At 40.9% G+C, this 24,594-nt stretch overlaps 1 protein-coding gene and 1 non-coding gene across 2 annotated transcripts in view; one reads left to right on the plus strand and one right to left on the minus strand.

The window, feature by feature from the left end:
- The window catches only part of MOB3B (MOB kinase activator 3B), a gene marked incomplete at its 3' end in the record, with an annotated part of 182,655 nt that overhangs the window by 35,372 nt on the left and 122,689 nt on the right, over positions 1-24,594 (minus strand).
- Positions 5,794-5,892, plus strand: LOC114006853 (small nucleolar RNA U13). The gene has a single exon (XR_003548524.1). It is a non-coding gene; the product is annotated as a small nucleolar RNA U13 (small nucleolar RNA).

The following is a 24,594-nucleotide window of genomic DNA, read 5'->3' on the forward strand; positions in this document are numbered from 1 at the left end:
CGTTTAAGCATAAAAGTGATTTCAAATTTAGTTTTCCTTTTTAAGGTTGATTTTACCTAAACTGAGTTTGGGAAGAGGTGCTTAGAGCAAATCACATGGTTCTGTGCCAATATTTTAACTGGAAATGGATGTAGAAATCTCATAATTGAGCCTAACAAGACGCTATGCCTTTATAAGTCTCTTTGGAAAGAAGAGAATTCTCAATGTGGAGGAAAGATCGATTTTCTATCAGATCCAGTGTCTGTATAGGAGTTCCTAACAATATTATCTAAAGGAACTCTCATATATGCCGTATTACCATATAATTCTCATTACCATAATGAGCAGCTCTAGAGTTCCCTGAGAGTCTTTCCAAAAATTCAAATTTAGATCCCACACAAAACTACCAAATCAATTTGAGGATGAGACTCTGGAATCCAATATTTTAGTAAGTTCCCCAAGGGATTCTTATTTGCAACTATTTTTGGTGGGATCTGAGAAAAAAAGAAAACATTCCTTTATCATATGTGGGAACAGGTAATTTTTAAACATCATCAAAGCTTAATGAGAAATAGAGGCTACAGTCACAGTAGGCCCATGGCCCATAAGGAGTACGCTAGAATGCAAACAGAGGCATTTAAGACTTTTGTCTATCTTTAGTAAAGTAAAATGGTGTAACAAAGTACAGGTTGAGTATCCTCTATCTGAAATGCTTGGGATCAGAAGTATTTTGTTTTTGTATTTGTTTTCCAGATTTTTTTCAGATTATGGAATATTTGCAAATATAAATGCAATGGGGATGGAACCCAAGTACAAAATGAAATTCAATTATGTTTTATATGCACCTTATATATATAGTCCGAAGGTTATTTTATATAGTATTTTAAAATAATATTGTGCATGAAACCCTTTCTAGGTGTGCTTATTTCAGGAAATATGGGTGTGCTAGGAGGGTCTTTTTTTCCCTTGGGGACACTGATTAAATTATGTTTTGTATGACTGCATTGTGACAAGAACTCATTAAATGATATACCACATGTGTAATTTTCTACTTGCCATGTCATGTGGGCTCTCAAAAATTTTGGATTTTGGAGCATTTCAGATCTTGGACCTTGGATTATGGATGTTCAACCTATAGTATCAGACTTTGGAGTTTCAAAGTCCAGCAAAGATTTAAAAATAGGGTGAAGGGATCAACATAAAATGATTTACCTGGATTGTGCCAACCAGGGTAGTTGGAAAAGCCTCGCCAACTATCAGTATCATTTCATAAAAGAAAGGACATTTTTACATCAAAAAAGAAAAACACAGAAAAAATAAGCCCAGAATAAAGGACAATCTTTTACATGGAACAACATAAAGATGAGGTGTTAGAGGAGATGCCTTATTTTCCTCATTTTTGTTGTAGGGAGCATGACAACAACAATATTCAAGAAGCTCTCAGGTAGTAGAGAGAACTGCATTTTGTAAAGACAAAAGTCAGTTCTAAACTCTGCTCCTTACAAACTGTGTGACTTGGGTATCGCTTATAAAACCAATTATTTTGGTTTCCTTATCTATAAAATAAGGATAACTGTCACAGTAATTATTAATAAACTTACATGGATTGATCAACTAATATACAAAAGAGACTCTTTTTAGACTTGAGATAGACTTTGGACAAAGAGGATACTTGACTTAAAAAGGAGGAACAAGAACTGCTTCAGTGTCCCCAGCATTTTATTTTTAACTTTTCTTTATTGCTTTAGATTCTGATGGAATTTCACATTAGACAGATCCTTGGTACCTGACTATTACTGATAATCAGAAATAGCAGTTCTTTACCTGGTTTGTCACAAAAATGCAAGAGGTACAAATAAATCCTTAATACGCATGTTTAAAATGCTATCTGGGGGGGCTGGCAGTTGGCATGGTGGTTAAGAATGCTGAACTCCCACATAGCCGACCATGGTTCAAGTCCCGGACCTTGTGGCTTGCTTTCTCACTTTCCCTTTCTCTCTCTCCCACTCTGTCCCTATCTGGTTAAATTTAAGTAAATAAATAAATAAAGTTAAATAAAATAATTCTAAAAAAATATTTAAAATAATCATAAAATGTTGTCTGGGTCCCTTCTGCTTTTCCTATTGTGTCTATTTATAAGTTATTTCCCCAAAGTAAATATAGACCAGTTGGTAATTTATAGAAGGTATAGGGAGGCATATGTAGGATGTGTGTGTGTGCTGGAGGGTGAGAGTGAGGACTGTTCTCTGGCACAATTCCAGGGACATCATTCAGACTATATTCTATATAGTCCCATGACCCAAGGAGCTATGCAAAACGATGGACCTGGGTGGAGGGAGATACATAGATAAATGTTATTCCACAAACAGCCCACACCTAGCCCTCCAAGAAATTTAATGAAATAATTTCATAGCTAACATTTTTGAGTGCTACGTGTCGAGCATTGTGTTAAGCATTCCATACGCATTGTCCTATTTTTATCTATCACAACAACCCTATGATTATCATCCGTACTTTTGATATGATAAAGTCAAGCCCTAAGTAATCACTTGCTCAAGATCACAAAGCTAGTCAAGAGCAGAGGCAAAATCTGAATCCAGATCTATAGAAATTTAGCATCCAAACTCTATACCACTTCACTAAATCACCTTTCCAAGGGAGGAAAAATAGAGAACAGAGATCTGATTTAGAACTTATAAACGTTCAAGGAAGGTGGTTTTCACTTTTTTTATCCACTTAAAAGATGGTTGTCCAATTCTGACTTATATTTTACCTCTGTAAAGGTAGCAGATTAAAACTTTGTGGAATAAAGCATTCATCAATCCCTACAGCCATGATGCTTCTGTTTTACTGGACCAGCAGCTCAGAATTTGAGGTTCTCTCAGAATTAGTTGGTCATTATATTCCCAAAGGGATGATTTCCCTTCTTTAAGCAGTAATCACACATGCCTTGCTGAACTGGAGAAAGTGGTAGCCAAATATTCTGTCGTCAAGCCTCCTTCAAGATAACCCTGGTGAGTAGTTATTTTGGAAGTGGTTCTAATCTGTCATGTTATGCGGCTTTGCTAAGACTCACTTTATTAGCTACCACCAAGAGCTAATAAAACATGTCAGGAAGTCTCTGTAAGCTGTAAAAACATTTCCAAAGGTCACTGCCAACACTCCGGACTTCAATGACTTTTTAAAGGAAAAGAAAACAAAAGCAGAGGCCTAGAGTTCCAAAACACAGAACTACCAAAAGAAGCCATCCCAAATGGGCTATATATAAGGCTAACAAATGCATACTACACCAGCCATTGAATAAACTGTGTGCAGAGGTGTCTTGAAAAAAAGTCCCAAACTCACAAAATGGTGATGGGATAGTGTCAGCAAAGGTAAGCAGGATATCCTGGGCTTGTTGTCATATGAAGATATTTTACTTTTCTTGCTTATTTAGTTTTTTATTTTTTAAGAATTATTTATTTATTTAATTCCATTTGTTATTATTATTTTTCAATTTGACCAGAGAGAGACAGGGAGAGAGAGAAAGGGAAAGCGAGAAAGCAAGTTGCGAAGTCTGAGACTCTAACTGCAGTCGGTCTTGCGGGAATCCAGCGCCTTTAACGACCATGCCACCTGCTGCCCCCAGCTTATTTAGCTTTTTTGGTGTGTGGGATGTCTGTAGTCACATCTACTTATATTTCCAGCACCTGCAATAATCCTTTATGAACAACAATGAAGGTGGCAGAGAAATGGTTAACTTTAGATGATCTACAGCATATCAGGCATTCTTCTGCTACATTATTTTTTTCTATTGTAAAAGTAAACATTGTCTTTAATTAAAAAAATAGTAAAACATGAAAAAGTAGAAAGAATCATGTTGTCTTAGAAGCTAGGAGTACAATTTGATATCCTGGCCATTTGATGTGCCGGAAGTTATGCAGTAGCATTGGGATGTCTCCGGACAATGTTCCACTAGATTGGAAATACTAATAACCATTGATATTTCCATTCACTGCTGATAAGATTATGGGCACAGAAGAGAGAATCACATTGTCATCCTGATTTAGGACCAAAAATTTAGACTTAATCTCTGTACTTCAGTTGGGGTGGGGAAAAGTTCATCCATGGAGTCATTAAATCAGGATATGTCGTGAAGCATCAAAGAAGCATTGAGTGGGGAAGAGGTTGGTCAAAGGGAACAAAGATACAGTTAGACAGGAGAAAAAAGTCATGGGATCTACTGTACAGCCTGGTAACTACAGTTCATAATAATATCACTTGAAAATAATACATACTTAAAAATTGCTAAGAGTATATTTTAAGTATCCTCACCACAAACATAGTCAGTATGAGATCTGATGGACATGTTAGCTTGATTTAGTTGTTCTGCAATGTATGCATATATTAAAAAATCACATTGTACAACATAAGCACATACAATTTTTGTCAATTAAAAAATCAAAGGGCCTGTTAATAAGTCAGTATGCTCTAGACAGAGTGGGGCACGTCCTATTCTGCTCTAGAGTAGTTGCTAGCCTGCTCTGGGGCACAGATTGTATGTGGCAGTCCTTAATAATTTATTATAGGCTTCAATAGGCAGTGGGCATGATCAATCCCTAAATATTACAGTGCTCAGTGATTTAGTTAATAACTGGATAAACCATGGAGTTGAGTTGCCCCTTCTATTTTGTGTTTGTGTTCTTTCTCCTGCTAAGAAAGGCAACAGAGGGCAGTAACAAGAACCTAGGCCCTGGAGTCAAACTGACTGGGGCTGAGTCTGTGCTTGGAACTGCCTGCTTTCTAATTTCAGCTCCTTCAGTTGCTCCTTTTGTGGCATTCACTCATTGGAGCTAACAGTGGGGTTGGAAGGAACACCTGGAGGATTAAATGAGACCTGCTTTTAAAGTACTCAGCAAGAGGCTTGGCACCTAAGTGATAGGCATTCAAAAAATAAGAAAGTCACAATTATTGTGTTGCTGGCTGAGAGCTTTGAGGACAGAGGTCGTGTTTCTTTTTTGGATCCTCAATGCAAGAAGCCTGAGTACCTTAGGGGGAGGGAGAAGGGTTCTAAAAATGCTAAAAACTTGAACTTATTTTACTTTCCTTTCCTGGTATATTCTCTGTACACATTTTTTTTCTTCCTCCAAAGTAGCAAACCGCATTTCCTTTTGATTCAAACAGACATATCACTGACAGTAGGTTGAAGCTACTCATTTCCTTTATTTTTCTAATTTGTTCTAAAAATATGGTAATTTTTTTTTTTTTTTTTGGTATTATGTTTCATATTCAGCACTCCTTCCTCTCCTTCATGTTTTCACAGCTTTCCTCTTTGGGAACTACTATTCTGATACAGCTTCTGGCAAATTTGCTAATCTGTTATGCTTCCACCTCACCCCAGTTCTCAAACACTCAGAAACACCATTTGACTCTGAGGTTATCTACGTTTTAGCAAATTGCTTTTCCTACTCATATTAGTCAGAGTCAGCTTCTGTTGCTTGCCACCAAAAGTCCCTAATCCTTATACTTCTTGGCTTTTTTCTGTTTTACTCCTGCCTTCTTTCTACTTCATGAATAGTCTCCCATATTTCTTCCTGACCATCTATCACCAAATTTAATCTCCTTCCCCACCGAGTAAGGCAGAATTTATTTCATTCTGTGAATAAGGATGACAGCACCTCTATTTTAGTAAGTTCAGCCCTTCTCTTAATTAGCAGGATGGCTCAATGAAATTCAGTTATCCTCAAGGCAGCCTGATTTTTTTTTTCTGGGCAAAATGCAAATGTTAGCATCCTAAGTGCCCTAAAACTTAACTATCACAAACGTAAAATGGTGATCCTTTTGTGGTTCATAAGCGTGATGATTGGGTGTTCACGCCTGTGCGTGACACGTGCCTCCCTCCTGTTACGATGCGGGCACAGTACCCACCTGACGTGAGAAAAGAAAAAAAAACAAAAACGTAAAATGGTAATGCATGAGGAGACCTCTCTGCTTTGGCTCTCTTCATTTCACAGAGAGGAAAAAAGGAGGGGAGACACAAACAAAGTGTGGAAGGCCAAACCACCAGATAAAGGACAGATTAGAGTACAGTCTCCTGATACTTGGTAAAGTGCTCTTATCATCTTATTGAGCAACTTCCAAGGAAATAGTATTTTGAACTCAATCCAAATTTTTGTGGGTGTGTGAAGAAGAAAAAGGAATTTATCATAGACGGCAATATCTATGAAACAGTCTCATAATAAAGCCATCTAAGAATTGCTCAAAATAGGAGAAAGTTGGGGAAGAAAGAAATGCAGAAAGAAGGGAAAGAAGTGGTCAGGGAAGAAATTCTCGGTACTATTTCTTCTACAGGGAGGTGCTGAGATTCCCCATAATGGAAACATATTCCAAGATATATGGCAGGTCTGGAATTAAACACTGTTAACTCTGAGTCTCAAAAAAGTAAGGGAATAAAAAGTCAAGATTGCCATACTACCAGTCTCTTTTAATTCAGGACTTTTCTCCACTGAACCATAAAATAGATTAAGACATATACTAGAAAGTAATGCTTAAATCCAAATCAAGAGTTTTCATCAATAATTATATAAAGCAAAATATTACAAGGGAGTAAATTAGTAATGCTACAATATTTTGAAGTTTTCACTAATCCTGAGCATTTGGTCTTGGTAGAAAAAGGCTGAATGTACCCCAAGCGTTCATATGTTGGGCTCGATTGTATTATAAAGATATTAAGTGAAAACTTAATTCCTCCTTGATGTCCCAGGGTGGAACCTTTGGGTGTGATAAAGTTATTGGGGTCGGAGTAGGAGTAGGAGTAATTGTGTCCTGGTATGGATCTAAGGAGAGGAAATGAAGCAGGTAGAAGCCACATGGAAACAGACCAGAACTAGAAAAAACTCATGAATCCAGACTATGCTCTGCTGTCTTCCTCTATTTTGCAATGCCTTTGGACTTTCCAGCCACCAGAATCCTAAGTTAAAATAAACCTCATCCTTCTTTGTTCTAAAAATTCTTTCCCAAGGGACCTGGGGAGAGGCAAGGCTATATGCCATCAATCTTACTTATCGGGTCACCTTGCCTCAGAAATTGTGGCTTACTTCACTAACCTGACTCAGACATAACATCACATGATAATTAGTAAATTCCCTTATCTGAGTTAAGGGTAAGCTTAAACATTCCTTTCTGCTGACTCCAAGTTTTAACAAAGCTTTCCTGTTTTGACCAATAACAAACTAAATCAATCTCTGAATATGCCTATGTTTTATAAGTTCCCCCCAACTCCCACCCCAAGATGTCCCTCCTTTTCAGGCCAAGAAACTATATAACTTCCATGTATTGATTTACAGCTTCTGCTTTCCTGAAATGTTTGAAAGACACACTGTGTAACACAGCCTCCGCAGAGTACTTTCTCAGAGCACTCACTCCTTGAGTTCGTGTTTTCAGATCACAGTCACTCAATTGGACTTAGAATAAATCTTCTTCAATATTTTTGAGTTTGCCTTTTCTGTGGGAAACCTCTGTTCTCTTAAATTCTCCCAGTCTCAGGTATTTCTGTTTGAAATACAATAGGAGACTAAGACAAGTAATATCCATTCACAAGATGCCAGAGGCACCCTGCCAGATGTGCCAACTAAAAACTGTCTCTAGACACTGTCCAATGTCCCCTAGGGGGAAAATCACTCTTGAACTCCTGCTTGAAACCATTGCTTACTGGTTCTCTCCTCTTTCAATAGAGGACCCAAAGATGAATTTTATGGCATACCTTCTTGTCATTTGTTTTTAAGAGAGATTTTTGCTGTAGGGCCCATGTGCTCGCTGGAGAGATCGACAGCGAGCAAGAAATCACCCTTTTGGGGGGGTGGTCACGCTGCATTCCTCTCTCCTCCATTCTCCTCTCTGGATTTTGGGTATGCACACACATGCGCCTGGTGTGAGTTTAAGCTGCCAGGTCTGGGACTTAAACCATGATCGACTATGTGGGAGTCCAAAGACGTAATCATTATGCAATCTGCTGGTCTCCCTTCTCACCATCTTAAAGATCACCTCTCTGGGTTATCTAAATAAAAATTGAAACAATTTTACACTTATCACACAGAACTTACGAGCGGAGCTAATGTGTTATTGTCATTTCAATGTTGAGGAACTGAATCCAATGTCACAAAGTGAGACAGAAATACACAATGCCTACTGAAATGTATGCTCTCTTCCCAATCTGGGTGGGAGGATCATCTCTTCACCTATTATCTTCTTCCTTTGGGGATACGAGGTTTGTATTGAAAGGTTTCGTACTAAGGGCCAGCAGGTGACGTGGTTAAAGGCACTGGACTCCTACATGGCTGACCGTGGTTTGAGTCCTGGACCTAGCAACTTCCTTTCTTACTTTCCCTCTCTCTCTCTCTCTGACCTTCGCTGGTCAAATTAAAATAAATAAAGTTAAAATAAAATAATTCTAAAAAAGAAAAAGGAAATAAAGATTTCACAGCAAGTTCTTGCTCAAGGCAAGAACTAATCAACAGCAACCATCTCCTAGGCATTTTGGGATGGGCTATCTAATCTTTTAAAGCCTGCCTCTTTTGGTAGAAGGCCTAATCTTAACATTGGTTGGACATTATCCAGCCTATATATCCTTGGCATTTAACTAAATGAGAACAATACATATGAATGACTTTGTCTCTGGTAGAAAATAATAGTACCTAAAATAATTATTAACTGAATTGTTAATTGTAACATAGCTCTTCAAAATCTGGCCTCAACCTAATTTTATACCTGCTCTTCTTTTTATCCCAAGGCATCTACTTTTCCTATTGCATTGATTTTCTCCCAGTTTCATGAGTTCAACAGGCCATTTTACACAGGCCTGCCTTTATACATTCTGTTTCCTTTCCCTGGACTGTCTCCTCCCTCCTTCCCTCCCAAACTGCCACACAGTTACTCACCTTTGAAGATTAAGCTTGGTGAGGAGGTAGTGGTTAAGGTGTTGGACTCCCCACATGGCTGACTATGGTTGGAGTAATGGCTATATCACTGGACTCCCATGTAGTCAACCGCAATTTGAGTCCCAGACCCAGTGGCTTAAATTCACACCAGGCGCGTATGCATGCGTGCCCCAAATCCTGTGGTTTACCCCCTAGGGGGGATGGCCGCACCACAATCCCTTCTCCATTCTCCTCTCAGGATCTTGGGCATGCACGCACACACATTTGGCATGAGTTTAAGCCACTGGGTCTGGGACTCAAACTGTGGTCAGTTGTTTGGGAGTCCAGCGACATAGCCATTATATCAACTGCTGGTCCCTGTATTGACAGCTGTCTAGTGTTTCATTTAACACATATAATAATTCCTTAAAAGACTTTTTCTTATTTGCTTTTTACTCCTCCTTCTTTTAGTGGTTCTTCACAGAGAGAACAGCATGAACTACCTAGCTTAGCCTCGGTGGAGAAGGCAGAAATATCTGAGGACACATGAGTTCCTCTATTCCCTTTAGTTGTGATATAATTTACTTTACCTACTTGAGAATGCATGTTTTGATCTTCCCATTACAAGGAACAGAAACCTATTCAGACTATTTGAGTAAGCAAGGGATTTATTGTGATCAAACATAAATCGCCCCAGAGCAGGAGATGAAGCGCAGAGATGAGACTGGGCCAGGGAACTGAGGAGCGGGGGCTGGGTGCTTTTCTCTCTTTTTCTCTCAGGGGCCTTGTGATCTCATTCCCTGGCTCACTCCAGTCCCTGGAGTCATTCTCTTCTCTTAAGCATCCTGTGAGAATTTACTCTTCCTCATTTCACACGCAGGTAAGCCGCAGCTGGCAGCCTCTGCCTAACCCTCAAGACTGTTCAACCCTCCAGCTTGCCTCTGACTAATGATTTCTGTGAAGATAAAGTTTATCCAGAGAAGAGACTGCTATGCTGAATTAAGACCCAAGATATCATTGAAAGAGAAAAAAAGGTTGATGATATTCTGCCTTTTGGGTACTTTCTATTGTCTGTGAGATTGGCCCTCTGGTGAACATTCTTGGTTATTTATTCTTCTGATGATACAAAAACTCGCACCATGCTTCTTTAAAGATGCCCACACACCTCACTGACACAGAACACCAATAAACCACTTCAGAAAAATTCTAGTAGACTTGTATCCAATCCTGTCCCTCCCTCTATCTCTCCTAGGCCCTCCTCTGTTACCTTTGACCAATGTGAATTCTTGCCAAACTTATCTCTTTTTTAAAAGATGCTCATCTCCTCAGATCCAAGGGACATGGTTCTCCCTTCTCTTTGGCCCTGCTGCTGGTGGGATCTGGCTACCTGCCCCTGGGTCTGACCATTACTTTATGCTAGCTTTGTAAAATGAATAAATTCTTTTTCTTTGAAACTTTGACTCTGCAGTTGTTCTTTTTGTTCTGGTTCTTAGTACAGAGGTACCAAGAGGTGCTCTCATTGGCCCAGTTCTACTGCTGGTTGGTGCACAAGTCACTTGTTGGTGGACAGGTCTCAGAGCAGAAGTCCACTCTGACAGTGGGGGTCAGGATCATAGAGAAGATGCCCTCTCATGCGGGGCTGTGAGAGGGTCATAGACACCTCCAGAGGTATATATTCCTCTCTTCTAAGAAACATGCTCTACACATTTCTGCCTCACCCCTCATCCTCTGCCACCACCTTTCACTCTGCTTACATCCGAACAGAGCATCTCTATGTGCCAAAAGTTAAATCCTCTTGAAATAGTAATGAGGAATTAAAATCCTTAAAGGAACTTCAAAGCAAGGAAACTAAAAGGAAAACATACAGGCAAGCCAAAAATTTGAAACACATGGTGAATGGTAGCAGTCTGTCTCCCATCTGATAGCAGAGTTTGAAACACTAGTGACCACAACAGTTCTGGTCACTCATCTTCGTCTCACCTATTAATCCACATAATAGGTGGGCATTATGCCCGGTACAGCACTTGGTAGACGGAAGGTGTTTTATCCATATTTTTTGACTGATTGTGATGAAGACGTCTCTTCAGAAATGCCTATAGACAACTATAGACAATATAGTCCTTTATCTCATTGCCTGATATACAGTAGGGACACAGTATCTATTAAAGGAATGAAAGAGTGAGTTAATAAATGAATTAATGAATTTTAAGTCCATATATAGAAAATGTGAAGAGACCAAGATGATAAAAACTTCTATGAGGTTGGGTTTTGGTCATTGCCATTACAAAACATTGAGTAGCCTGTCTTCATTGTCACATTTCCTTCAGGTTCTTTGATGTGTGGACATAATATGTCAACATTATTGTTCATTTGACCCAGGGGGCCTCCCAGGAAAATGATAGGTAAAATGCTGAACTGTAGCTGGACCCATCAGGGAAATTTAGGGTTGGTGTATGTGACTGCCCAGAGACAGCCGATAGCTTGCAGTTGTTGGATGAGATTTTGGATGGAAGAGACTCTTCCAAGGTACTTATGCTACTTAATGCAATCCTATTCAAAGACTCTGCTTAGGTGATTCCCTTCATCTCTCACCAAACATTTAAACTTCTCTAGAAAAAGTTTAGAAGGGAGAACAGTCCTTTAAGAAAAAAATATCCTGAGCCTGGATTGAACAAGAAGACAAAAAAGGGAACTACAGTGAAAAAGGAAGACTTACTTGTCCTACATACACCTTTAACATTTTAAGTAATGGTCAGTTTATGTCTCTGGGTTTTTTAATGAAGTCACATTAAGAGGGATATGGGCCAGCAGGTGGTGTGGTGGTTAGGCTTTTGGATTTCCATATGGCCAACCATGGTTTGAGACCCAGACCTGGTGACTTGAAAATCACAATAAATATGTAGATGAATAAATAAATAAATGTTTAAAAAAAAAGGAAAAGGGACATGCTCTCTCTGGTTTGGACAATCAGGGAGGAACAAAGGGTGAAAGGTAAGGACATAGTTATATTTAGAGAAAAAAAAAACAGTCACTTTAAATTAAATTTAGAACTTCAGTAGCCACAAACACACCATAAAGGAGGAAGGGAAGAATTACTGAGGTCTACAAAGAAAAACACACTAATGTTATCTCTAGTTTTGCTTAATGTAAGCTTGGCCCTCTGTGTTAACTGGCTGGTGCGGGGAAGACTGGACTACTGTGCATTCTACCATCTGGGTTTAGAACAAACACCAGAGCCCCTCCCAGACAAGACTGAGGATGCAGCCATTTCTCACGATCCTGGAGCTATTCTTTTCAACTCAAGCTACTGTTTATGGAAGCGTTACCACAGGATTATAATTATGGAGTCTGTTTAGTTATAAAGAGGGTTTGAGTCCTCCATCAAAGGGAGAGAAACAACTTACTCAAAGTGTGGAGGGAACTTCTTACACTCACTGTGCTATGAATTCCAGGGGTCTGTGTGCATTCAAGCCAAAGTCTGAGGGCCTGAGGCACAGAGGGCCAGAGTTTAAGTGAGGCAGGAGGGCCCAGCTTCCCACTCTGCCTCCCCTCTTCATGGAGAAGCCCTGGAGGTGGAGGAGCAAGGAAGTCCTAGGCTCCCACTAGACCAGCTCTCTCACCTATGCAGACTTTCCTCCCCTCCAAGAAAATGGTCATTCTCATCTTCCCTGCAGAACATGAAACCAGAAGTTCCCAGAGGAAGCGAGGCAAGGCTGTCTTGACAATGGGAAAATGGGGATAGGCTTCAGAGTCTGACTTGGGCAAGATAGTGGGATCCTCAGAAGGTCTGTTTGCTCCCAATACTGATTCCTCTTAACTTCTTTCCTTCACCTTTCTCCCGTTTTTTGATCCACATCTCAAAACTTGACCTCTGTATTCTTTGATAACCCACCACATCTCTTGCTCCAAGGACTCAAAAACTGGTCCTGACTGCCCTAGCTGGTCCCCTCACTGAGTCCTCACAGGCCTCTCCATCTCTAGAGGCTGTTTCTGGCCACTGAGCCTGGTACCTGGGACCCCAACCCCTCATTGGTGCCCCAGGGCTCCTGTGATCTCTGGCCAGGACTAACACAGCGGGCTTGCAACACTGCCTCAGAAAGAAAATGGTGAGAAAAGAATAGGTTCTGCTGGCCTTCTATCCCATGAACACTGCACAGATGAATAAAGGTGACTCAGCTGTTGGAATCGTGTATGCATTACTTCTGAAATGACACTGCAGGCTCTGTCAAGCTGATGAGACAAAGGAATTAGGGGGGAAAGCAAAGATTATCCTCCTCCTCAAAGAAATCTGCTTGATGCTATACAGCATCCACGCATACCACACGTAACAGATGAAACCAGGACTTTCTAACTTCAGCCTGAGTTCCCGAGAATCTACATTTCTGTATCCAGATGATGGGAGATGCATTTTCTATCAACATCTGAGCAAAAGAGGAAACCCACAGCTTTCCTTCATTTAGTTTACTTCCTCCTGGACCTGGAACATTCACATTCCATTAACATTTGGTTGCAAGAACGGTGTGTTATTATGCACCTTGAAAGAATGTGGTAGCTGCAGCTACAAGACCCATCATCAATTACTGGTCATTAATCCTCTCTGAGTGTTCCACATGCTATAACCTCACTGTGCTTGTTCTGTCTCCAGGTCCTGCTGAAAGCTGAAGCCTTAGCGAGCATGTCTCCTGGTTCTCTGCCTCTGGGCCTCCATCTTTATTGCCAAGGAGCATACTTGCTCTGGGGAGCTCTGGGCTTAATGGATTTTGCAGCATTTCCACTTCTCTCCTGCTACAAAGCTCTGGCTTAGCATGAAAGCTGCCTACACCCCTGACCCTATGGCACCGACCTGCCTCAAGGAACTCACGCCATACTGCAGACCAAGGCTCAGCCTGGCCTATGTAAGAAGCCTCTTGTTTAGTCAGGACCAGCACACCAATGCCATTTACAGAGTGCCCACTATGTGCCAGACAGTGTGCAAGCACTTTGGGGACAGTGTCATCTATAATCCTCACACAGCCCCTGGCAGTGAGACTATCTTTCTTCCTATTTTATGGTTGAAGAAACTGAAACTTAGGTTATTAACTTAAGTCAGATCCCAAAGCTAGTAATAGACTAGAATTCATCCAACAGATATTTTTTATTTATTTATTTCCAATTGTTATTGTTATGTTTTTCTTTATTTGACGAGAGAGACAGAGAGAGAAAGGGAAAGGGAGAAAGCAAGCCACCAGGTCCAGGACTTGAACCATGGTTGGCCACGTGGGAATCCAGCACCCTTATCCACCACACCACCTGCTGGCCCCCCAACAGGTATTTTTAACCTTTCACCATGAGCCAGTCACTGTTCTAGGGATTAAGAAGACATTAGTTAATAAAACAGCCTAAAATTCCTTCCTTTAGGAAGCTAACCTCCCATGGGGTTTCAACCCAAAGCTGCTTGACTGAGGATTAGAGCTCCTAACCATCACCTGGTGCTATTTAACTAAGAGATAGTCACAACCATACAGGAAGATTCACTTTAAAATGTGTGATTATAACCACATATGGGAATCCACCTCAGGCCCAGTGGGATGGCCACATCCACAAACACAGAATAAATGTTGGCAAAGATGTGTGAAGTTGGGACTCTTGTGTACACTGGTGGTAGGAATGTATAATGGTGTAGTCACTGTGAAAAATAGGTGGGAAATTCCCCAAACAGTTAAACATAGAATTATCACATGCTCCAGCAATTCCACTTCTGGTTATACCCCAAATAATTGAAAACAGGAACTCAAACAGGTACTTGTACACCAATGTTCATAGCCAGCATTATTCACAACCCAAATGTCCATCAATAGATGGATGGATAAACAAAACATGGCACACATAAACAATGGAATATTACACAGCCTTAAAAAGGAAGGAGTCCCAGCCACAGGGATGCATGCTGCTAAGATACTGTGTTCTGTAGGCTGACACCACAAGTGAAGCATGGATATGATTCTGGGATAAACCTAAAGGTCAGACACAGTGGTGTGTGCTTACAATTCCAGAAATTTGGGGAGGCTGAGGCAGAATGATCTTGACATGGTGAAATCCTATCTTAAATAATAATAATAATAATAATAATAATAATAATAAAGGAAGTGAGTTCTGACTCTTACTACAACAATGGAAAAACCTAGAAAACATTATGCTGAGTAAAATAAGTCTGACACAAAAAGACAAATATCATGTAATTCCACTTATATGGAGGGAGCAGGAGAGAGGGAGAGAGAAGGAGAAAGTGAAAAAGTGCCCTGCTTCTCCCCACCCCCTGCGCATGGCAAGTGGTGACACTGCAATCCCTTCCCCTCCTTTTCTTCCTTCTTTTGGGTTTCTGGGCATACATGCATATGCACCTGATGTGCTTCTTAAGTTGCTACATCCCGGACTTGAACCACACAGTCAGCCATGTGGGATCTGATCTAGCCACCTTAACCACCACACCATGGGCTGGCCCTATGAAAGTATTCAAAAAGTTTTGTTTGAATTTATAAAAGAGTGTGTAGGCATACATGAAAAAGAGGCACAAAGAAAGGAGCAGCTTCCACAGGGTCTGGTCACATTGTAATCCCCTTCCTCTAGACCTCCAGCCCATAAGATCTTGGGTATTCGAGTGCATGTCCAGTGTGCTCCAGGTTTACCTGGCCAGGGATCTGAAACATGGTTAGGTGGGATCTGGCTTCTCCTGAGCAGTACATTATTGATGTGCCATGGAACTGACACATACATGGAGTCCTTATTATGCATGTTATAACAAGATTTGACATTGCTGTATATTACAGATAGGGCCCTGGATCTAGTAGATGGGATGTTTCTTTCCTAGAGCTGTATCTCTTTCTAGGGAAAAGGCCCATTGTTCTCTCATTCTGAAATCTATCTGGGAAAGAAAGTCCTGGGTTAGAGCAACCAGCCCTACTACTACAGTGGAGGAGTCTAGCTCTCTCTTAGTCTCATAGAAGGTTCAAATTTTTTAGTAAGGAGCATCTATGTGGTGAATTGATGCTGTCCTTCTAATTTCTCCAGCAAGGCCCCTGCAGATTTGCACCAACCTCTGAGAATTACGGTGTGGAGATTACAAGCCGGCATGAGGTCTTAAATGGGCAAGGGAGTCTGGAGGAGCAGGACGGCCATCATCAGACACTTGTGACACCTGTTTTTAGATCTTTAAATCATCCTTGTGTATTTCCTTACTGTTCTCTTCAGGATTTGGTACAGACTTGAAAATCTGTAGCAGTACCAGACGTACTAAATGAACCAAAAAAGAGATCTTGTTCACACTTGAGGCATGACAGACAAAGAAAGAGACAAACAAATAAATAAAACTAAAAAGGAGAGGGATGCATGGAGGAAGCACGGGGGCCTTCTAGAGATTTTGTATGATACTAAAATAGTGGATCTATTACACCATGCATTTGTAAAAGCCTCAGAATTATACAATCCAAATGTATGAACCTAACGTAAGCTATGAATGTTGGTTAATAATAAAGGGTCAACTTTGGTTTGTCAATTATAACAAATGTACTACACTAATGGCAAGACATTAACAAGGAAAATTGTGACAGGGAGGGGCATAATGTAAAATCTTTGTACTATTCACTTGACTTTCTCTAAACCTAAAACTCCTCTAAATAATAGTCTATTAAGATTAAAAAGCTGAGATGCCTGTTAGCCCCAGTCATCTATCAGTGGTATTTTATGCAGTCTAATGAAGTGAAATGAAACGACTTCCTTTCTTCCTTCCCTTTTCTCCCCCTTTTCCTCCTTACTTATTTCTAAATTCAAGCACCAAACTCCACTTTCCCCAAACCAAGTCTTCTGGAATTACAGCTATAAATAAAAAATTTAGCAAACATTCTTTTTTTTTATTTTATTTCTTCTTTTTTTTTTTTTTGGAGAGGTTTTTACAGTGGGGTGCATGTGCTCATCAGAAAGACAGAGAGAGAGAAAGAAAGTGAGAAATCACCTCCCAGGGGGCATGGCCACACTGCAATCCCTTCTCCTCCATTCTCCTCTTGGGATCTTGGGCACACACACACATATGTGCCCGGTGTGAGTTTAAGCCACCGGATCTAGGACTGAAACCATAGTCGACTTCATGGGAGTCCAGCAACATAGCCATTACGCCAACTGCTGGTCCAAACATTCTTATTTATCTTAGGAAGAGAATGATGACGGGTGCACTGAGGGTTTATGCAGCATCTTTGGCAGGATGAAGAGGCTAAAGCCCATCCTGCTTTAAAAAGAAACACTGGGAACCAGCAGTTAGCGTAATGGCTATGTTGCTGTACTCCCACGTAGTCGACCGCGGTTCGCGTCCCGGACCCGGTGGCTTAAAATTCACACTGGGTGCGTGTGCGTGCGGGCCCAAGATCCTGAGAGGAGAATGGAGGAGAAGGGATTGCGACGTAACCATCCCCCGTGGGGGGTGATTTCTCACTTTCTGTCTCTATGTCTCTCTCTGTCTGGTGAGCGCACGTGCCCTATAGCAAAAAAAAAAAAAAGAAAAGAAAAGAAACACTGACCCTGGGGGTAGCTTAGCTTGTTACAGTTGATCATAAGTCAATAGCCTATATGAGGGTCTTGAAAAAATTCATGGAAAAAGCATATTATAAACAATACATGGATTTCAAATTTTTTTACACCAAAATAAATCTACACTTTAATCTGTTTTTCTACAGACTTTTTGAAGTCCCTTCCTAGCTGTCTATCTTTGTTGAACTGTGATGAGCTATCACATTCTGTTGATGTGTATACCCTATGGCAGCCCTACCTATGGGACGTTGCCCTCCAAGGCACAGCTGATTGGAATGTGGATCAAGCTGGACTGTCCATTCAGATGGATTCGCCTATAAAAGGCTCCCCCCCCCTTTTTTTTAGAGAGGTTTTGCTATAGGGCATGTGCGCTCACCAGAAAGGCAGAGAGACAGAAAGTGAGAAATCACCCCCCCAGGGAAGATGGTCACGCCACCGTCCCTTCTCCTCCATTCTTCTCTCGGGATCTTGGGCACTCAGGGGCACGAGCCCAGCATGAGCTTAAACCACTAGGTCCGGGACTCAAACTGCAGTCGACTACATGGGAGTCCAGTAACATGGCCATTACGCCAACTGCTGGTCCCTGAAAGGCTCCCTGTAAAGAATTAGCTTTAGCTGATATAGGCCAGAGAGCACAAAGCCATCCAGTAAGTAATCACACTTTTATCCTCTGTCTCCCATTTCCTCCCCAATGCTTTGACCTATGCAGGGCCCAAAATGGCAGTGAAGAGTGGGAGAAGAAGGAAGTCATGGAACAAGAGTGGAATCCATTGCTCCATTCCCCTGAGACAAAAGGGAATTATCATCTGACCAATTAGAAATCTTATCACAGCAGATAAATGGTGGCCTGAGGAAAGGGGTCTTATCTTTGCAATGTTATTATCTTAGATTGAACTCATACTCATTAATGAATTGGAATTTTCTGTGTATGACTTAAAGTGACAGAGACTAGAAAAGTAATGACATACAAGTATGCTCTCTAGGAACAAAGGGAGTACCACACTAGATAAAGTATATATGTATGCATGTGTGTGTGTATGTATGTATGTGTGTGTTTACTTTTTTAGAGAGCAATTTTTGCTATAGGGCTCTTGTGCTCACCAGAGAGACAGAGACAGAGAGACAGAAAGCAAGAAATCACCCCCTGGGGATGGCCATGCTGCAATCCCTTCTCCATTCTCCTCTTGGGATCTCATGAGTTCTAAGTCACCGCGTCTGAGACTCGAACCGGGGTTGACTATGTGGGAGTCCAGTGACATAACCATTACACCATCTGCTGGCTTCCACATTGGATAAAATTTTTATAAGGATACTAGAAGACAAAGAATAAAGCTGCATCTTGGTTGCCACACAAGTTATATGCACTAATGAACCAGTTATGTGCATGGCTAGATTAGTTTTAAAAGCTTATTCTTGGCTATTTTGAAGATAATGGATTGGAGCTAGAAATCTTAAAATTGGAGGATGGCTGCAGTATTCCACCTGAGGACTGATAGCAGGGAAGAGAGAAGCCATACAGATGTAAAAGTACAGGAAATAGGACTTGAGGATGGATGGAAAGTGGAGTGTTGGGGGAAAGGGATATCAAGATTTTTCTAGGTTTCTGACCTGAATGAATGGGTAGAAGATCTCAACAGAACTGTGAGCCAGAGAGCCCTGAAGAAGTAGGTTTGGCCCAGGAAAGAGGGACCACTAATAAATCCAAGCCTTAACAGGTACTTGAAGCTATTTTAAAGTCTTCCAAATAGCTCTGGTTTCTTTGAGGTGTCTCAATGAACAGAAGGCAATTGCTGGAATCTGAGATGTATTTTAAAAACTGACTTATCTGTTGGCTGGAGTCAAGCTTTCATTTAGCTTGGGAGCAACAAAGTATCCTATAATATCTCTGCACCTTGCCTAGCTCTGTAAATCTGGAAAGGATTCTGACCGAGAAAGACATGTGCTCTTTCTTACTGAAGAGAAAGCCTTTCTCCAAAGCAGAAATTATTTGCCTGCTCCTGTCAATAGATCCCAACCTCTACAGATACCCTTAAATGGCTTCAGAGGACCTGGAAGCATGACTGTGAACAGCCAGCATCCCTGGCAACCGGCAGGGAAACTGCACATTCACTGCTCAGTCTTCAGAGCAGAAACATCTGTCTAAAGCCACAAAGCCTTGGTGAATGCAAACATCTGCGAACCCGTGGGGCTCATTCATCTGAACACCAGATTACCACAGATGTTTGCAGCTGCTGAGAGCCCATTCTGAAACTCATGGCCTCTATTCAACTAGAGCTCATCAGTGGGAGGACCCTGAGGATTCCCCACATGAGGCAAGACCCATTTCTTGCCTCAGCAAAGCTAATATGGGGATTAGGTTTAAAATGTCAGGGTCTTTCATGAAAGGGAGTTTTTCTTGGCTCTTGCTACTAAGGTTATACGCCCCGTGGCCCTGAATTTGGTGATAAAGAACTGGTTACACATGGTGTCCTTTTCAAAGTGCTGCCTCACAACTAAAATCAGCAACGCGAACATGAGGTGGCGTGGGCACACCTCTTTTCCTCTCCAGTAACTCAAATACACACAGGACTTCCAAACAGCTGTTTGTAGGAACTGACTTTCAGATCTTCAGAATTCTTATCCAAAATGAGGAAGAAATCCCATGAAAGCATTTGGCTGAACTGTACTCTAATAATGGTTTTAAAGTCTTTTAGGAAAAAGAGCTTTTTAGAAGCTGGCTTTAGGTGTGTGTGATTTGTAATGATGAAATGCCAGTTTTCTGTTGAACATAAAAGCAAAGCTTTACTATTTGCTTTCAGGAGGAGAGAGAGAGAGAGAGAGAGAGAGAGAGAGAAAGTGATCAGGGTCAGTTTCCTGGGTCTGAAAATGGTTCTAAAGTTACCTAACATGTTAGCTGGGTGAATGGTATATGGAAACTCTATGTACTATTTTTTGCAACTTATCTATCAATCTAGTTATTTCAAATTATAAAATAAAATTTTAAAATAATAAGAATTGTTTTTGTAGTTTCTGACTGTTCATATCCATTATTCTTCTCTGTGAAAGTGACAGTCAATTTTGGGTGGGATCATTAGCAAAATAAATAAGGAAGGCACTTACACTTTCTATCAGTCTAAACTTTACAGTCATTGTTTCAACATGCTAACAGAACACCATCAGCCAACTGTGTGAAAAGATCTTATTTTTCACTTCCAAATGGAAAAGGTCCTAGTTTATTCAAATGTATTTGACTTATGTAAAAAATGGCATACTACGGGAAATGACAAAACAGATGTGTATCTACCTAACTGAAGAGCTATCTTGCTGAGGAAAACATTGTTTCTTCACATCTGTTCTAAACTGTAAGATGAGTGGATCGTATCACCCAGATATTTTTTCTTTTTTGTTTTTTTTAGAAATTTTTTATTACTTACCATTTGCATCAGGAAACATGTAAGTAGGTATACCCCATTTTGCAGAAGGAGAAAGTAATTTTTTTTTCTTTTTTTGGAGAGGTTTTTGCTATAGGGCGCGTGTGCTCACCAGACAGACAGACAGAGGCAGAGAGACAGAAAGTGAGAAATCATGCCCCGGGGGGATGGCCACGTCGCAATCCCTTCTCCTCCATTCTCCTCTCGGGATCTTGGGCACGGCATAGCCATTACGCTAACTGCTGGTCCCACCCAGATATTTTTCTTAAAGAATTACTTATTGGGAATCAGCAGTTAGCGTAATGGCTATGTTGCTGGACTCCCACGTAGTTGACCGCGGTTCGCGTCCCGGACCCAGCAGCTTAAAACTCACGCCGGGCGCGTGTGCGTGCGTGCCCAAGATCCCGAGAGGAGAATGGAGAAGGGATTGTGGTGTGACCATCCCCCCTGGGGGGTGATTTCTCGCTTTCTTTCTCTATGTCTCTCTCTCTGTCTGTCTGGCGAGCGCACACGCCCTATAGCGAAAACCTCTCCCCCCCCCAAAAAAAAGAATTACTTATTTAATTATAATTATTATCATTTTTTAATTTGACCAGAGAGAGAGCATGCGTGCGCGCACATGCATGCACGTGAGAGAGAGAGAGAGGGAGAGAAAAGGAAAGGGAGAAAGCAAGCAACCAAGTCTGGGACTCAAACTATGGTGGACCATCAGGAAGTCCAGCGCCTTAACCATCATGCCACCCGCTTGCTCCCAGATAGATTTTAATATGGGGGTGGGAGTTGTACACTTATTTATTTAGCTAATTCATGCAGACATAGAATAAGATTTACTTTTTGTATTTTCTGTCACCCATGGGTTATCTATAGACAATCCTAAGGGAAGATACATTTAAGCTCTGTTAATATTTAGACTTGCAATATGTTTTTCCTCTTATTTTGACCAAAAATGCATTTGAGGTTACAATATTCTGATCAATAAAACTATATGTTAGAATTCAATAAACTACACTCATGGAAAACAACCATTTCAATTAACATTCACTTAAGATTTCCCTTCATGATCTTGAAGGATCCTTGAGACTTAACTATAGGTATTCTTAAGGATTAGTTAATAAGACAAACACAGTCGTATCAGAGAAAAAAGTTCTTTTGGATTTGAATATTGAGCAAATTTGGTCAAATGGCAAGAGAAGAGGGACCTCAGAGAATCTGCTCTAATTCCCAGATTTGGGATTTTGAAATGTCTATTTTATTTTGTTTTTGTTTGTTTGCTTGTTTAGGTTTTTGCCATAGGGTTCAGGTGCTCCCTGGAGAGAAACAGAGGGAAAATGAGAAATCACCCTGTTGGGGGTTGGGCACACCACGATCTTTCTCCCTTGTGTGATTTTGGGCATGCATGCACCTGTGCCCAGTGCAATTTTCAAGCTGCCAGGTCTTGGACTTCAACCGCAGTCAGCCTACGGGAGCCCAGGGCCTTAACCAACATGCTGCCTCTACCCACAAAATAGCTGGTTCTTCATTTGGAGGTGAGGTGGAGTGCTGTACTCCTTTAACACTCTGATAAAAGTATAACTATTCCAGGGGCCAGCAGTTAGCGTAACGGCTATGTCGCTGGACTCCCATGTAATCGACCATGGTTTGAGTCCTGGACCCGGTGGCTTAAACTCACACCGGGTGCGTGTGCGTGCATGCCCAAGATCCCGAGAGGAGAATGGAGGAGAAGGGACTGTGGTGTGGCCATCCCTCCTAGTGGGTGATTTCTCGCTTTCTGTCTCTCTGTCTCTCTCTGTCTTTCTGGCAAGCCCATGTGCCCTATAGCAAAAACCTCTCCAAATAATAATAATAATAATAATAATAATAATACTATTTCACCTACAAAATGCATTCTTAAACACTTTGGATATAATTTGGAGAATATTTTGGAATCTCTTAAGTCATGTTTCTCTTCTTGTTGGGTAAAAGAAAACAAAAGATAATCACAACTTAAGTCTATAAGTGTGTTTATGATTGCTAGAATAAGCAAAGGAAACCTAATAGAATTAAAATACTAAATTGTTAACCTTAGATACATCTGGAGTTTAGAACTGGGATACAGTTGGAAAAGAAAAAGAAAATTTTACTGAAACTTTAGACACTTGGTATTGCTTAAATTATTACTATAAGGATGGAGGATGTCTGACTTTGAAACACAAATCCTCAAATATTGGATAGAAAGAGAAAGACCTTCTACTTTCAATGGAAGGTAGAGCTTCGTGTGCATGATGTGATTGCAGTTCTTTCCCTCATGCCCTCCCTGCCCCCAGCTTCAGCAACCAGTATTTCCCTTCCTCGTAATTTTGCCAAACATCTTCTAAGCATCTTCTGCTTAGCGTCCCTGGAGGAGAAGAAAGACACCAGTACTTTGGACTCTAATAGCAATGAGATGGTGAAGGGAACCGATGCTAACTGAGCACCTGCCAGGCACTTTACATATGTGAGTTCATTGATCCTATACCAACTTTCTGGGGTGAGAAAACAGGAAGGTCATCAGCATACATCCCTGATTCAGAACTCGACAGCAATCCTATCTGTTCCAGGAGATCTTTTCCATATGTGAAGGGTAACCTTGTGCCCAATTCTCCCTGCTGAGAATAGAGGTGTTCTTATCTCTGTTTCACAGGTGAGGATCTGAAGCTTGCAGTCATAGAGCAAGCTAAGATGGTAGCAGAAATCAGTGCAGATCTTTTTGCTCGGTCAGTTCTCCTCTTTAACCATGTTCTTCTCTACATAGTAGCCAGAGCAGTTTTCATAAAACACAAGGACAATTACTTAACATTACTGCTCGAAACCTCCACTGGCTTCCAGTCAACCTCACAACAAAGTCTCAAACCCTTAACACGGCCTTCTGTGATTTGACTTCCTCCACTCCCACTGCCTGGCCTGACTGCTGTTCCCCCAACATTCCAAACATCTTCCTACCTCAGGGCCTAGAAAATTGTTCTCACTTTTGCTTGGACCAGGGCTCTTCCCCTTATGTCATCCAGGAGATGCTTTAACATCACTTTCTCAGAGTGGCTTTTTTGCCCTCATAAAAACAGCACCCATCACTCTCTTGGTAATTTTCTCCATTGCACTTAGCACCATCTGACATCTATCAGTATATCTGATGACAGTCCATTTTTCCGTCTCCCACCTCCAACTCAGATACAAATGTAGTGAGCATGAAAACTTAACCTTCATTGCTCTCTCATGTGTCCTCAGTAAATGCCAAAGTGTGTCTGAAACTAGATGGGAGCTTTGCCAATATTTGCTGAATGAATGAATAAAAACACGAAGATGTGAATGAATGCTACATTTCTTCATGGCAATAAGTAACAAGTGGAAAATGGTGAGGATCAAAGAATTCAATTCAGCTTATAAATCTAGGGCTGATCACGTTTTCCAAAGGGGTGGTTAGTTGAGCAATCTATACTTCGGCTTTCATTTCCCAGTGTTTCCTAAGTTCATTCATTTTTGTCTTCCCTACATTAAAATAAATCAAGCACCCAATACTTCATGCATAAATTAAGTTCAGTTCAACCTAACACCTTTCTTTCAGAGGAGACTTTACAACAGAGCCATTTGTTAATGTGAAATGTGTCATTTCTCTAATTTTGCTGATGGAGTCTGACCCGGGTAAAGATTAGGCACCCTGTAGAAGATAGTTATTGATGGAATGTAACTAAAGTGTCATATTTAATCAAGCTGGCTGAAGACAGATTTTATCTGTTCTCGTG

This window comes from Tupaia chinensis, unplaced genomic scaffold (assembly GCF_000334495.1).
Source record: "Tupaia chinensis unplaced genomic scaffold, TupChi_1.0 Scaffold000093_1, whole genome shotgun sequence".
In the NCBI taxonomy this organism is placed as follows: Eukaryota; Metazoa; Chordata; class Mammalia; order Scandentia; family Tupaiidae; genus Tupaia; species Tupaia belangeri.